The sequence below is a fragment of the Petromyzon marinus genome, chromosome 39 (assembly GCF_048934315.1).
Source record: "Petromyzon marinus isolate PM22_M1 ecotype Great Lakes invasive population chromosome 39, UKy_Petmar_22M1.pri1.0, whole genome shotgun sequence".
Classification (NCBI taxonomy): domain Eukaryota; kingdom Metazoa; phylum Chordata; class Hyperoartia; order Petromyzontiformes; family Petromyzontidae; genus Petromyzon; species Petromyzon marinus.
Genome location: NC_133705.1, coordinates 5,398,180 through 5,413,292, shown reverse-complemented (window position 1 = coordinate 5,413,292; position 15,113 = coordinate 5,398,180). Strand labels below are relative to the sequence as shown.

The 15,113-nt window shown below is 47.1% G+C and overlaps 1 protein-coding gene across 3 annotated transcripts in view; it reads left to right on the top strand.

The window, feature by feature from the left end:
- The first annotated feature begins 9,148 nt into the window (after nt 1–9,148).
- The window catches only part of LOC116950549 (guanine nucleotide-binding protein G(I)/G(S)/G(T) subunit beta-1-like), a 57,425-nt gene continuing 51,460 nt past the window's right edge, over nt 9,149–15,113 (top strand). Inside the window, exon 1 of one of the 3 annotated variants that reach the window (XM_032968420.2) lies at nt 9,149–9,346. The gene's annotated coding sequence lies outside the window, so the exon portion shown is untranslated. Of the gene's footprint in view, nt 9,347–14,256; nt 14,468–15,113 lie in introns of those variants that run through there. The other 2 variants (XM_032968417.2, XM_076072841.1) reach the window with 2 other exon arrangements.

Sequence of the window (15,113 nt, the reverse complement as noted above, 5' to 3'; positions counted from 1 at the left end):
ATCGACCCAGCGGGGTGGGGTGATGGGCTGAGTCAACCTCCCAACCGGGATGTTAACTCCCAACATTCCGACTGCAGGCAATGCCCTTCTCCGTGGGAAATAAATCAATTGAAGAAAGGACATTATCATAAACGTATCCTATTATGTCTTTGTTTTAAGTGCACGCACAGTGGTGTTATTGACGAATGTGTTGAGTTTTAATATTTAACATCTTGTGGATTTCCACCAGCGTTGATTGAAGCGAGCCTGACTGCTGATGAGATACTGAATGTCGAGTGTTGCCTTGTACTGTACTGAATCTATGCTGCTGAAATGATGCACTCCCAAGTAGGTCGTATGGCTGATGGAATGTGTAAAGAATACTTGTATATAACAAAATATATTTTTTAATCAGAATATTTATTTAAACTGGAGGAATCCGATGTGCTATAAAGCTCTATTTTCACAGATGTCCAACATAAAAAAAACAGATAGTGGTGCAAAGTATAAGAAAGGTCAACAAATGACCCAAACGCAAACAAATACAACACGAAACCATCCCCATACTACCAAGCAAAGCTCATTGAGGTATTAACGTATTATTCATAAGTTACCTGGCCACAAATGATAGCTCAACAAAGCGGCCCATCATTTGGACATTTAAAGCACCAAAATAATCTAAATAATATCAATGCATGTTTATAGATATGGAGGGCAAACTGGAGAACCTGGATAAAACAATCCACTCGTCCACGGGGAGAACATGCAAACTCCAAATGTACAGACGTCAGGGTGGAGATCGAGCTCCCGACCTCCTGTACACCAGGAGAGGAAGATGACATCATACCACCGTCGCGCCCCTTAAATGAAAAAGTATAAAAGTTCAAATTGCATCATCAGTTCTCAAGCTTCGAAAAGGCAGTAAAACAACAGCAAAAACAGTCCAAGACCACACCAAAACAAAGCACTGCACAGTCCCTCCATAACAAATTGTAACTTAAAATTGAACTCGCGATACATTAAAGATTACATTTACAAATCACATTTGGCTGTATCCAGCACCAATTTTCTGCTCCAAAATATTTTTTGAAGGAAGATGTATGATGTTGAGGGGAGGAAACAAGGTTGTTTCAAAGCCCCGGTGCTACACAGGCAAAGCCTTTGTCACCAATTCCAATTCTTGGAATGGTTAAAAGGCAATTAGATGGGACGTCTTAGGTTTCTTGTATTTGACAATGGAGTTCATGAATTATCTAAGTATAACGCAGATTTGCCAATGAGGATTTTACGGATGAATAGGGCCCAAAGTAGATGTCTTCTTGCATCAAATGATGTGAGATTGGATTTTAAGTAGAGGTCACGATGGTAGGTTCGGTACTGTACATCCAGAGCAAATCGCAGAGCAGAATACTAAAGCGTGTTTCGTCTGTTGAGTGATTCATTAGTAGCTGATCTGTAAGAAGCATCACCGTAGCTAAACAATGGTAGAATGATAGCTTCCTTAATTTTCAGGCGTAGTCGAATGGGAAAATAATGTTTGTTTGTATATATAAATCCAAATTTGGATTTGATTTTTATCGAGATATGATCAATATGGGATTGGAATGTAAATTTTTAATCGGTTAGCAAATCCAAGTATTTTAAGCACTCCGTTTGTTAAATGATGTTGTTTCTGATATCAGTAATAGATGAAGAGAATGAAACTGGATTTTTGTTTGAGGAAAACACCATTAACTTAATTTTTTAAGATTTAGGAGTAATTTAGTCATGAAAATTGATGTTGAGTTAAACCAAAATCGTGTTGGAGATTCTCTTTGACTTATTTTGGAATATTTACTAGATACTGTGTAGTGTAATAGCGCCGGCTGGTGGCCAGCAGCGGCAACTGCGGTGTACAAACAGAACACGCGCCGGCGAGCATATACACGGTGTGTGTGTCGGCAGGGCAGATAAACTGGGGCAAGGGTCATGGAGGGCCCCATCTTGAAGCCCCTGGAACCTGCTAGTAGGTTCGAGAATGGAGGCTGTTAGCATAAAAGGAATCAAGAGCGGTAGCTCGAGGCTGCCGTCGTTGCTATCGTCTCGTCGCCATCGTCGCTGCGGTCTGAGCTCGACATTGCGCTGCTAGATAGCCTGTTGGCTGTCTCTGTTCAGCGCCGTTGGTGTTAGACGGCTCGTGTCGTGTATATGCTAGCGACTGCAGGGAATGTGCAGGCGAGATAGTGTGTGTTCAATAGAGAAGGTGCCTCTACAAACCCTCGTCTCCAAATTAATGATATTACACTAGCATGACAGTGTCATCAGCAAAGACACTGGGTAGTGAGACACTGGTCCAAAATTGTTTAAATATAATGATAACAGAACAGAATGGGACCTAGCACGGAATCTTACGGAACACCCTTGGCTATTTTATGGATGAGATAGTATCACGATGTACCCTTTGAGAACGATCTGAGAGGTAGCGCTTCAACCATTTTATTGTACTGTCTAAAATGATTGTGGGTATAATATCATGGTCAACAGTGTCAAAGGCTTTTGACAAGTTAAGGAAAAGTGAAAAGCAGTAGTGGCCTTTATCCAGGTTACTGAAGAGAAAGCGTAATAGCATCCACCTTTGCTGTGGTGGTGCAGTGATCCTCTCTAAAACCAGACAGTGGTCTGTGAAAGAGATTGTTACTTTTGTTGTAGCAGTTTATTTGTGATTCAAGTATGTTTTGAAATATTTTAGCAACTGGTGAAAGGATAGAGATTGGTCGATAATTATACTGGTAGGAACCTCCTGGTTACACCAGCCCACAGGGGATTATTGTGGCCGTCCGTCCGTCGTGCATACAAAAATGGGAGGGGTGGGGCTGAGTGGAGAGGGGAGGGTGGGGAGGGGCTGGGTGGGGAGGGAGGGGCTAGGTGGGGAGGGGAGGGTGGGGAGGGGCTGGGTGGGGAGGGAGGGGCTGGTTGGGGAGGAGAGGGTGGGGAGGGGCTGGGTGGGGAGGGAGGGGCTAGGTGGGGAGGGGAGGGTGGGGAAGGTGGGGCTGGGTGGGGAGGGTGGGGCTGGGTGGGGGGTGGGAGGGATGGGGCTGGGTGGGGAGGGGCTGGTCACCCCGTGGTGCCCTTATAAAACTCAACGTTTAACCTACTCACGCCGGCTTGTGCCCGCCCTCACAGTCGGGCATATTTGCTGAATGCACCACGTGGTGCCGCCGTTGACCCTGGCCATTGACCGAGCAACCCAACGTTCCTACCAGCTCCCTCCGCAGGAATGTGTTTAGGGTCTTCTTTGGAGCCATTTTTATATACCAGGTGAATAAGAGCGGATTTCCACTCGATCGTAAATGTACCTTTGATAAGGGAGAGGTTGAAATAAGTGTGTGAGGGGTTTATAGGCGGGATCTGCCAGAGCCACACGTGCGAATCCAGGCGGCCACGTCTTCTCCTGGGGATGATGATGACGACGACGATGTCTTCATTGACGATATTTCACGCGATAAAATCGAGTTCAGATACGGGACTAAACGAGAAGTATGGAGGATGACTATCACGAGCATTTTCCGGGTTGGTGTATGAAGAGGAAGAAGTGCATATTTGTCAACCCCTTATCAGTGCCTGGGGGCCGTCCATAAATGACGTCACGCACCTGGGGGTGGGGGGGGGGGTCAGACATTTGTGACGATGTGTGACGAGTGGTGGGGGGGGGGGGTTTCGATTTAAAGCTTTCGTGACTGCAGGGATGCATCTTCCTGGTTCTTTCGGTAAAGTCACGTAGAAGGGAAACAATAAAATAATAAAAAAACAACATAATAAAATAAAATAAAAATATTATTTCCCTTCTACGTGACTTTACCGAAAGAACCAAGAAGAGGGGGGGGGGGGGGTGAGAAATGTGACGTCACATCAAAATGCGCAACTTTAAATAAATATAGACGACACGTTCTACTTAATTAAATAGACTTTTTAATAAATGTTTTCTCCTACAACATCAGAGTGCAGCGCCACATTGAATACACGCAATAATGACAGACAATAGTTTAAAGCGATTTGGAGCATGTTTTTTTTATATGGGGGGGGGGGGGGGAGCAGAGCTTTGTGACGTCATATTTGAGGTCTGACTTTTGGTGACGCCGTGTGACGGGGGGGGGGGGAAATCGTTCAAAATCGCGTGACGTCATTTATGGACGGCCCCCTACTTTTTGACAGACCAATTAAGACTTGATTGGTCACCACGTGCCCTTATAAATCTCAAAGCTCGTCCTACAAAGTCCCATCACAAGGAAGAGACACAAACAGAGAAAATATATTTTTTTGCCCATATTGAAAAGGCTGTATGCCGTATGGACCTGACAATTAAATTTACCTATACAAGAATACGGGGTAAACCGTATGGGTTAACAGGTATGCACTACCCAGTGTCTCTGTAACAATGTCTCACTACCCAGTGTCTCACTACCCAGTGTCTCTGTACCAGTGTCTCACTACGCAGTGTCACACTACCAGTGTCTCACTACCCAGTGTCTCACTACCCAGTGTCTCTGTACCAATGTCTCACTACCCAGTATCTCACTACCCAGTGTCTCACTACCCAGTGTCTCTGTACCAGTGTCTCACTACCAGTGTCTCACTACGCAGTGTCTAACTACCCAGTGTCTCACTACCAGTGTCTCACTTCCCAGTGTCTCACTACGTAGTGTCTAACTACGCAGTGTCTCACTACCCAGTGTCTCACTACCCAGTGTCTAACTACCCAGTGTCTCACTACCCAGTGTCTCACTAACCAGTGTCTCACTACCAGTGTCTCTGTAACAATGTCGCACTACCCAGTGTCTCACTACCAGTATATCACTACCAGTGTCTCACTACCCAGTGTCTAACTACCCAGTGTCTCACTACCCAGTGTCTAACTACCCAGTGTCTCACTACCAGTGTCTAACTACAAGTGTCTCACTACCCAGTGTCTGACATGCAGTGTCTCACTACCCAGTGCCTCACTAGCAGTGTCTCACTACCACTGTCTCACTACCAGTGTCTCACTACCCAGTGTCTCACAACTCAGTGTCTCACTACCCAGTGTCTCACTAGCAGTGTCTCACTACCACTGTCTCACTACCCAGTGTCTCACTACCCACTATCTCACTACCCAGTGTCTCACAACCCAGTGTCTCACTAGCAGTGTCTCACTACCCAGTGTCTAACTACCCAGTGTCTCACTACCAATGTCTAACTACCCAGTGTCTCACTACCCAGTGTCTAACTACCCAGTGTCTCACTAACCAGTGTCTCACTACCCAGTATCTCACTATCCAGTGTCTCACTATCCAGTGTATCTGTACCAGTGTCTCACTACCAGTGTCTCACTACGCAGTGTCTAACTACCCAGTGTCTCACTACCCAGTGTCTCTGTAACAATGTCGCACTACCCAGTGTCTCACTACCAGTGTCTCACTACCCAGTGTCTAACTACCAAGTGTCTCACAACCAGTGTCTCACTACCCAGTGTCTAACTACCCAGTGTTTCACTACCAGTGTCTCACTACCAGTGTCTCACTACCCAGTGTCTCACTACCAGTGTCTCACTACCCACTGTCTAACTACCCAGTATCTCACTAGCAGTGACTCACTACCCAGTGTCTCACTACCCTGTGTCTCACTACCCACTGTCTAACTACCCAGTATCTCACTAGCAGTGCCTCACTACCCAGTGTCTAACTACTAGTTTCTCACTACCCAGTGTCTAACTACCCAGTGTCTCACTACCAGTGTCTAACTACCCAGTGTCTCACTACCAGTGTCTCACTACCCACTATCTCACTACCCAGTGTCTCACAACCCAGTGTCTCACTAGCAGTGTCTCACTACCCAGTGTCTAACTACCCAGTGTCTCACTACCAATGTCTAACTACCCAGTGTCTCACTACCCAGTGTCTAACTACCCAGTGTCTCACTAACCAGTGTCTCACTACCCAGTATCTCACTATCCAGTGTCTCACTATCCAGTGTATCTGTACCAGTGTCTCACTACCAGTGTCTCACTACGCAGTGTCTAACTACCCAGTGTCTCACTACCCAGTGTCTCTGTAACAATGTCGCACTACCCAGTGTCTCACTACCAGTGTCTCACTACCCAGTGTCTAACTACCAAGTGTCTCACAACCAGTGTCTCACTACCCAGTGTCTAACTACCCAGTGTTTCACTACCAGTGTCTCACTACCAGTGTCTCACTACCCAGTGTCTCACTACCAGTGTCTCACTACCCACTGTCTAACTACCCAGTGTCTCACTAGCAGTGACTCACTACCCAGTGTCTCACTACCCAGTGTCTCACTACCCACTGTCTAACTACCCAGTATCTCACTAGCAGTGCCTCACTACCCAGTGTCTAACTACTAGTTTCTCACTACCCAGTGTCTAACTACCCAGTGTCTCACTACCAGTGTCTAACTACCCAGTGTCTCACTACCAGTGTCTCACTACCCACTATCTCACTACCCAGTGTCTCACAACCCAGTGTCTCACTAGCAGTGTCTCACTACCCAGTGTCTAACTACCCAGTGTCTCACTACCAATGTCTAACTACCCAGTGTCTCACTACCCAGTGTCTAACTACCCAGTGTCTCACTAACCAGTGTCTCACTACCCAGTATCTGACTATCCAGTGTCTCACTATCCAGTGTATCTGTACCAGTGTCTCACTACCAGTGTCTCACTACGCAGTGTCTAACTACCCAGTGTCTCACTACCCAGTGTCTCTGTAACAATGTCGCACTACCCAGTGTCTCACTACCAGTGTCTCACTACCCAGTGTCTAACTACCAAGTGTCTCACAACCAGTGTCTCACTACCCAGTGTCTAACTACCCAGTGTTTCACTACCAGTGTCTCACTACCAGTGTCTCACTACCCAGTGTCTCACTACCAGTGTCTCACTACCCACTGTCTAACTACCCAGTGTCTCACTAGCAGTGACTCACTACCCAGTGTCTCACTACCCAGTGTCTCACTACCCACTGTCTAACTACCCAGTATCTCACTAGCAGTGCCTCACTACCCAGTGTCTAACTACTAGTTTCTCACTACCCAGTGTCTAACTACCCAGTGTCTCACTACCAGTGTCTAACTACCCAGTGTCTCACTACCAGTGTCTCACTACCCAGTGTCTAACTACCCAGTGTCTCACTACCAGTGTCTCACTACCCAGTGTCTAACTACCCAGTGTCTCACTACGTAGCGTCTAACTCCCCATTATCTCACTACCAGTATCTCACTACCCAGTGTCTAACTACCCAGTGTCTCACTACCAGTGTCTCACTACCCAGTGTCTCACTACCTAGTGTCTAACTACCAGTGTCTCACTACCCAGTGTTTAACTACCCAGTGTCTCACTACCCAGTGTCTCACTACCCACTGTGTAACTACCAGTGTCTCACTACCCAGTGTCTCACTACCCAGTGTCTCACTACCCACTGTGTAACTACCAGTGTCTCACTGCCCACTGTCTAACTACCCAGTGTCTCACTATCAGTGTCTCAATACCCACTGTCTAACTACCAGTGTCTCACTACCCACTGTCTAACTACCCAGTGTATCTGTAACAATGTCTCACTACCAGTGTCTAACTACCCAGTGTCTCACTACCCACTGTGTAACTGCCAGTGTCTCACTACGCAGTGTATAACTACCCAGTGTCTCACTACGCAGTGTCTCAGTATCTCACTACCAGTATCTCTCTACCCAGTGTCTCACTACCCAGTGTCTCACTACCCACTGTGTAACTACCTAGTGTCTAACTACCCAGTGTCTCACTAGCAGTGTCTCTGTACCAGTGTCTCACTACCAGGGTCTAACTACCAAACCTGTCAACCCCTTATCAGTTCCCTACCTTATTACAAACCAATTGAGACCTTTATTGGTCACCCCGTGCCTCTTATAAATCTCAACGTTCATCCTACACAGTCCCATCACAAGGAGAGAAACACAAACAAATAGACATCAATTGTTGATGTTGTTGCCCGCAATGAAACGACTGTCCGTCGCATGGGCCTGAAAACTAAATTTCCCTGCACAATCTACATCATCAGACCTCCTTTGCCCGTACCAAAATATAACAATAATAGGGTTTTCCCCCCTTTTTTCTGGCCAGATGACGCCTTTTGACGCCTTTTGGAGTCATCTGGTCGTAGCACCAATTGGGTCGAGGCTCAAAAGAAAGCCGTCCCTTGGTGTGGACCAATCAGTTTCAAGGACAATGCATAATATAGTATCATAGTATGTTTTTTTTGCATTTTGACTGCAGGTATTGTGGTTAATGCAGACGTGAATCCTCGTAAAAAGGTTTCAGTTTTGTTGCCAGAAAAAAAAAGGGGACAAAACCCTTATTATTCCCCCGCACAAGCCTACGGGGGTTGACACGGTGTATGGAGGTGGGGTCGATGCGAACGATGGAGCATTCCGATGTGTAACGCTCCAGAGGCACTGCTGCATCTGTCCTAAAAGACTTCAATCGACAGAACGTGCAAGAGGTCTGAGCAGTCGCAAGACGCGGGTCTGTGTCAGGGGGCCCTAGGGGGAGGGGGCTGTGGGGAGGGGGGGGGGAATCGAGGAGAGGCCCTCGCGGTTTAAAAAAAAAACGATTTCTATAACGATTATAATCAGTTTGACTTAGTCATGTTAATCGATTATATTTAGAAAAGCGATTAATCGATCCAGGCCTGCGTGATTCGCCATGAAACCGCACCCGTCTCCGTGGCAACAACGGGGCCCCTCCCCACCCCACCCCTGTGTCGCTACGGGGTTTCTCCGCACGGGCTTGGCCCCACACAAACACAGGGCGGCGGTGTGGAGGGGGGGATGCTCAGCTTTATAAACAGCAATCACCTTGGAGGCGTCACGACCCTCGGAACCCCAATGCAATCCAATGAGCCACGTCACGCACCCTCTTGCCCTCGGGGCATTTCTCATATCCGAGTAATCCACCCGTTGGGCGGAGCCTCTGATTAATAGTTGCGTTGAATTCCGTACAGCGCTTAGGCGCGAAGGGGCCCATGCGATTGGCCACGGCGGACCGGGTCGGTCGCGTCCGACCAATGCGACGGCGCTAATATCGGCATCACGTGGCGCGCGCCGACCAACGAACGCGAGGGCCGGCGCGCAAGCAGGCTAGGAATTGCGAAAGGGGGGGAGGGGAAGTCGGGGAAGGAGGAGGGAGACCCCGCGTTGCCTTTTTTCCGCGGTTCACGTTCGCGCTGAGGGGAAGGCGGCGAGGAGGTGGAGGCGGCGGAGGAGACGACGACGACGACGACAACGCCAGAGGAGGAGGAGGAAGGACGGAGGGACGCGGAGACAGGGGAACGTGGCAGGCGCGCGGCCACGGCAGCGCGGGGTGAGTTGAGCGAGCGAGGAGCGAGGGGCGATCGAGCGGGCGAGGTGTCTTCGACCCCCGCCCGCTCGCCCTTCACCACCCCCCTCGCTACCCCCAGGGTAACGCGGTGCCTCTCGCCGCTCCCTCACACACTCGCGTTATCTACTCCTCCATTACCTCGTTAACTACCCCCCCACACCCCTCTTCGTGATGTTACCGTTTCGTCATGTCGATACCCGTGCGGTTATCTCGACGGTAGTCTCCGTCACTGCGCCTTCGTTATGCCTTGCGTTACCCGCTCGTTACCTTGCCACAACCGCCGTATCAGTGCCCTACCTTATTTCAGACCTTTATTGGTCACTCCGCACCCCGGTATGAATCTCAACGTTCATCCTACAAAGTCCCATCGCAAGGGAGAAACACAAACAAAATAGTTTAAACATTTTCTTGGCCCGCGTTGAAACGGCTGTACGCCGTCTGGGCCTGAACTCCATTTCCCTGTACACGAATACGGGGTAAACCGTGTTGGGTTAACAGCTATGCACTACCAAGTGTCTTAACTACACAGTGTCTCACTACCATACCTGTCAACCCCTTACGTGACCAATTCTGACCTTATTGGTCACCCTGTACATCTCAGCGTTCATCCTACAAAGTCCCATCACAAGGGAGAAACACAAACATTGGCAAACCGAATGTTGTTGACTGGATTTAAATGGCTGTACGCCGTATGGACCTAAAGACTCATTTCCCTTTACAGAATACCGTGTATGTGTGTGACAGCTTTACTACGATATACCCTTTATGTTAAGCCAAGATTTAGCTCCTGTCACAATCGCCACGCGTTACCCTCCCCCCAGCGTTACAAATGTTTTCGCACCTGCTAAGCGTTTGTAACCCCCATTCGTTACTATTAATTACCTGGTTACAATCAAGTTACCTGTAGCTATTACATACCCGTTACAACCACCTTTTAAACCTCCCCCCCCCCCTTCAGCCACTCGTAGCCGCTGATTAGCAGCCCTTGGCATCCTTTTGCTCACTCCTTGTAACCCTGCTACGTTAACCTTAACTGCTATGGTAACCGCGGTGATAATGAAGCGATTGAGTTGATTTAAAATCAATCCCAGGGGCGTGGTCGCTGGTTTATAGAGCGATCGTTGTTACTCAACACGCGAGTGAATCTGTAGAATCCGCACGGTGCAGAAGCTGCAGTGTGATTCCACGTAGTTTATTAACACGTAGCGGGATTTCGCGACCAATGTTATCCACAATAGAGGTTTTTTTTGGGGGGGGGTGGCTGATCGCGTAAATATAAGTGTGTCGTTAAACCCGCCACCACCCGACACTGCCAGTGAGTAAGGTTTGTCACGTAAACAAAACGTGCCAGTTCCTTACTAGTACAGCAACACCGGTGTGTTGGATGGTAAATCCGCAAATTAAATCTGGCTGTCGCCTGATGATGCTAGTTGTAATTACTGGCGAAACGTCGTACTCGAATTGTAAATTCATAATAAAGGTGTTTGGGTTAGATCGCGTTTTTTAGAAATGTGTCGTAACCCTCCACCATCCGACACGGCCAGTCAGCAAATAAAGTGTCACGTTGACAAAAGACAAAATTGTTCACTACTTTAGCCCAGCGGTGTGTTGAAGAGTGAATCCACAACATTTACACCGGTGGGCTAAAGTAGTGAACTATTTGTCGTTTGTCAACGTGACACTTTTTTGCTGATTGGCCGTGTCGGGTGGTGGAGGGTGACGACACATTTATAAATAACGCGATCTAACCCAAAAACCTTTATTATGAATAATACTCGTCGCGAAAGCCTACGTGTTAAACTGAAACTGGAATTGTAAATGTTGTGGAATTACTCTCCAACGCATCGGTATTGCTGTACTGGTAAGGAACTGGCACGTTTTATTTACGTGACAAACTTTACTAATCGGCCGTGTCGGGTGGTGGCGGGTTTAACGACACATTGATATATTTACGCGATTTAACCCCCCAAAAAAACTTCTGTTGTGAATCCACGTAATAATTAACGTTGATGTCAATCTGCGGAACCCACTGTGTGAACGGTTATAGAATATAAGCGCGAGTCCGAGTATAGTACTCGTGTGGTAATGTGTAAAATATCTACAGGTGGTGTTTATAGAATGTACCGTGGAGTGAAATGTAGAATCCTAAGGATATGAATCTACAGAATATACAGTGGTGTAAATCTCTATACACTACGCTTTTGAACGGTTGCCGAGCATAGGTCCAAAACGTCAAGCGGCCAGAAACAAGCAGCACTGTCATAGTTGTAGTGGATAAAGCGTTAATGCATTTATTCAGAAATTAACGAGAAAAGTTGACAGGGACGCGCTAACCACGATACGGATAGAGTGGCGTGCTAAGGAGGCGACTGGCCGTGACGAGACGATTGACTCGCTGAGTGTTGGATCATCAGTTGAGTTCTCATCTGATTTAAACAAAATCGACTTAACTTTCAAGCCAACTGTTCGACATTGAATCATATCAGGTACAGCGAGGTTAGGAACTGAGTGTGCTCCACCCTAGATGGCAACAGTGTTCCAACTTTGGCCATAGGGGCCATCCATTTAGTACATACGCATGGAGGGGGGGGTTAACCCAAATGCGTACGCTTGCGTATGGGGGTCTACTGACAGTGTACGCATAGGAAACGGGGGGGGGGGGGGGTGAAGCCTCGAAAATAATTTGTCTGCATTGGCCTTCAAATTAGTTAGATATAATCCGGCGGTGGACTATCTGTTGCTAAAACACGTTAATATTATGAATCCTTGATCGTTTCTGCGTGGATTAAATATCGGCCGTTCTATAGCGTGTACGTCCACGTGCGTGCAGGGAGGGGTGAGGGGTCAAGTCTTGACAGATTTTTGCGTACGTACTAAATGGATGGCCCCATACTGTATTTGTGGTTTGTATAGGAGTCACAGCCAATAAGTAAGGGTTCTCACGTAAACATAACGTGCCAATTCGTTACTTGTATAGCACACCGGTGTGTTGGAGAGAAAATCCACAACATTTACAATCTTACTAATTGGCTGTGTTGGGTCGTAGCAGGTTTAACGACACAATTATATTTACGAAATCTAACAAAACACCTACATTATGGATGTTATTGGTCGCGAAAGCTTACGTGTTGAACTAGGAATCACAATTGATTGGCGTTAAAGAAGGATATGGTACGGCAAGGAAAACCATGCTTCTTGAACGCCTCCTTTAGTAGATTAGGAATATAGTCCAGCCATTCCTTGACAGGTCAGATGAGACTGTGTAAATATAATATGCCGTGGTGTGAACAAATCAAACCTGCAGTAAAACCTCTCAAAGAGACTAATTGGGAAAGCATTTCCGGTTATTTGGGGTGTACTGAAACTAATTGATAAAAATTGCGGACGTAAAATTACATTTGCACGTGATTAACTTGGCTAATTTCGTGGACGATATACGTAAAATAACCATTGACTAAATAATTGCAAGTAAATGTTGAATGACATTTTAAAAAGCACTGCGCATGTGTTGTGTGATGTAATCCGAGTCCCGATCGCCATGAAGCAGAGGTTACAAAGCTTGAGATTCACTGGCTGTATCATGCGAAAGAGATGTTATGATGCATTTAAAGAGTTTATTTTGTTGCATTTGAAACACATGTTTTTAATGAATGTAAAATATGAAATGACTTAGTAGAGCACGTGCTGTCCAGCAGCATGTACACGGAATTACACACAACAGATAAGTATATAACTTTATAATTGCGAGTGCGCATAGCCTACCACTCGAAGATTAATTTGCGCACTACCACTGCTCCGGTAGTTTTTCTTTTAGAATTGACGACCAGAGCGGCAAATGTAGGGGGAAAAAAAACAATATTTGGCACCACTGTTCCTCGAGTTCTATCCAATCCTCGGCCATTTTTCCGTCCAATCGCAGACCTGCCTTAGGTGTCAGTTGATGAAATCTGAAGGAATGTCCACCCCTCTTTAGTTTGTGTATGTTAGGGGGTTATGGCCAAGCATTGGAAAGCATTCGGGAGGACGCCCACCAAAGGAGAGATGGAGCGTTGATGTCAGTTCACCTGCATGTGGATTGTTGTTTCGCAAGACCGTGAGAGGTGCGGGTAACCCTTGGAGGTCGTCATCTAGCAGTGGATTGGTCACGGCTGGTGATAATGATGGGCGTGGGTTAGCGTTTGGGTTATGGCTTCGGGGTTTCGGGGGGTACGGTTACGGACCGCAGTAACTAACATTGTTTTTCTTACCACGTATTTGTAGGGACAGTCTTTGCTTTTATCTAATTTTGGAAACCTTTCCGACTTGCTCCGACTTCCGGCTTTACTTGAGTCGGACTTGGGAATGTTTTTCCTGTGATGCCGACTGAATTTACAAACTGTGTAATGTTTACAAAGGTTAAGCATTGGCATGGAGAAGTGTGGTTGATACACTAGGGTTATCTCGCCGCAAACAAAATAAGCATCAGCCTGTGGCCATTCTGGAGTTATGTTTGCCAATAGCATTGGGCCTCTGTGAACAAAACTGACTGGTTTAGACTTTGGGTCCTCAGCCACAGTGTGGCCTGTGAAATAAATGCCACTGGGTTTCCTAGCATTTGTGGGGTAGCTAGAACCCTTTACGAACACGGGAGAAGGGGGGGGGCGGCTTTCAGCCAAGACAGTGTGTGGTTCTATAGGCTTTGTGACGAGCGCTCGGCTCCGCCGACTTTAATAATAAATGTGAATCGCCTCTTCCCACGTGTGGACGAGAGGTGATGGGCGGGGTCTTGGTAACGTCAATATCGCTGTCAGCTGCATCACGCTGGGCGTGGTTTGTAGGGGGTTTCCTGCCTTCGGGAGGCTGGAAGTGAGGCGTGGCCACTGTTTTTAAAGGGCCCGAAATAAACAACCAGCCAATGAATTAAGGGTTTTGGTTGTTTAAGCGACTTAACTATTCATCCGAGCGTTCCTTGTGACTAAATCGAGGTGATAGCAGGTCTCGGGGACTTCCTGCCCACAGCATCATTTCACAGGGCCCATGGCCACATTAGGCCTACCACTTCACAAGGCCCCGCGACCGATGTTTATCCATCGCTGCAAGCATCTTCTCAGCTGTACGAACCGGGTATGAGAGGGGGGGGGGGGGGAGCATTTTAAACCTGAAGGCAGTTTATTTGTTTGGCACACGGTACCATACCATGTAGCTCGCCAAAGGTGTTTAAAAACCCAAAAAATAATATTAAGCTCTCGGTTAAAGAAAAGGTTTCCCAACCCGGGTCTGCAGTCACGTGAACCTATGGATTTTATCGTGGTGTGAAGCGATACAATCTGCATTGATATCCAGTACATCTCACATCGCCGCCATGGCCAATTAAACCCCCCCTTTCCCGCACACCAGTGCACTGTGTATAGGTGTTACTCAGTGTAGACGTTCACAAATGGGACCTCCGTCACATACGGTCACGTGTTCTTAATCTCGTGTACATTCGTTTTACTTGAAATCACGTCGCCGCCTTTCACCGTGTTCAGAGAAACTTGCGCTTTATTTGCCCTGTCACCTGACTGTCATTTTTGATTGATGTTCCCATATCTGACCTTTTCACACATCTGCCTACACCTGGTCCCCAAGTGAGTTGGTTGCGTGATTGCATCGCGTGTGTTTGTGCAAAGCCACACGAATATAACATATCATTCTGAGTCCCATCGGTCTATGGTATTTCCAGGCTTGTATTATTTAACCAACGACAATTAAGTAGACAATGGGCTGGTTT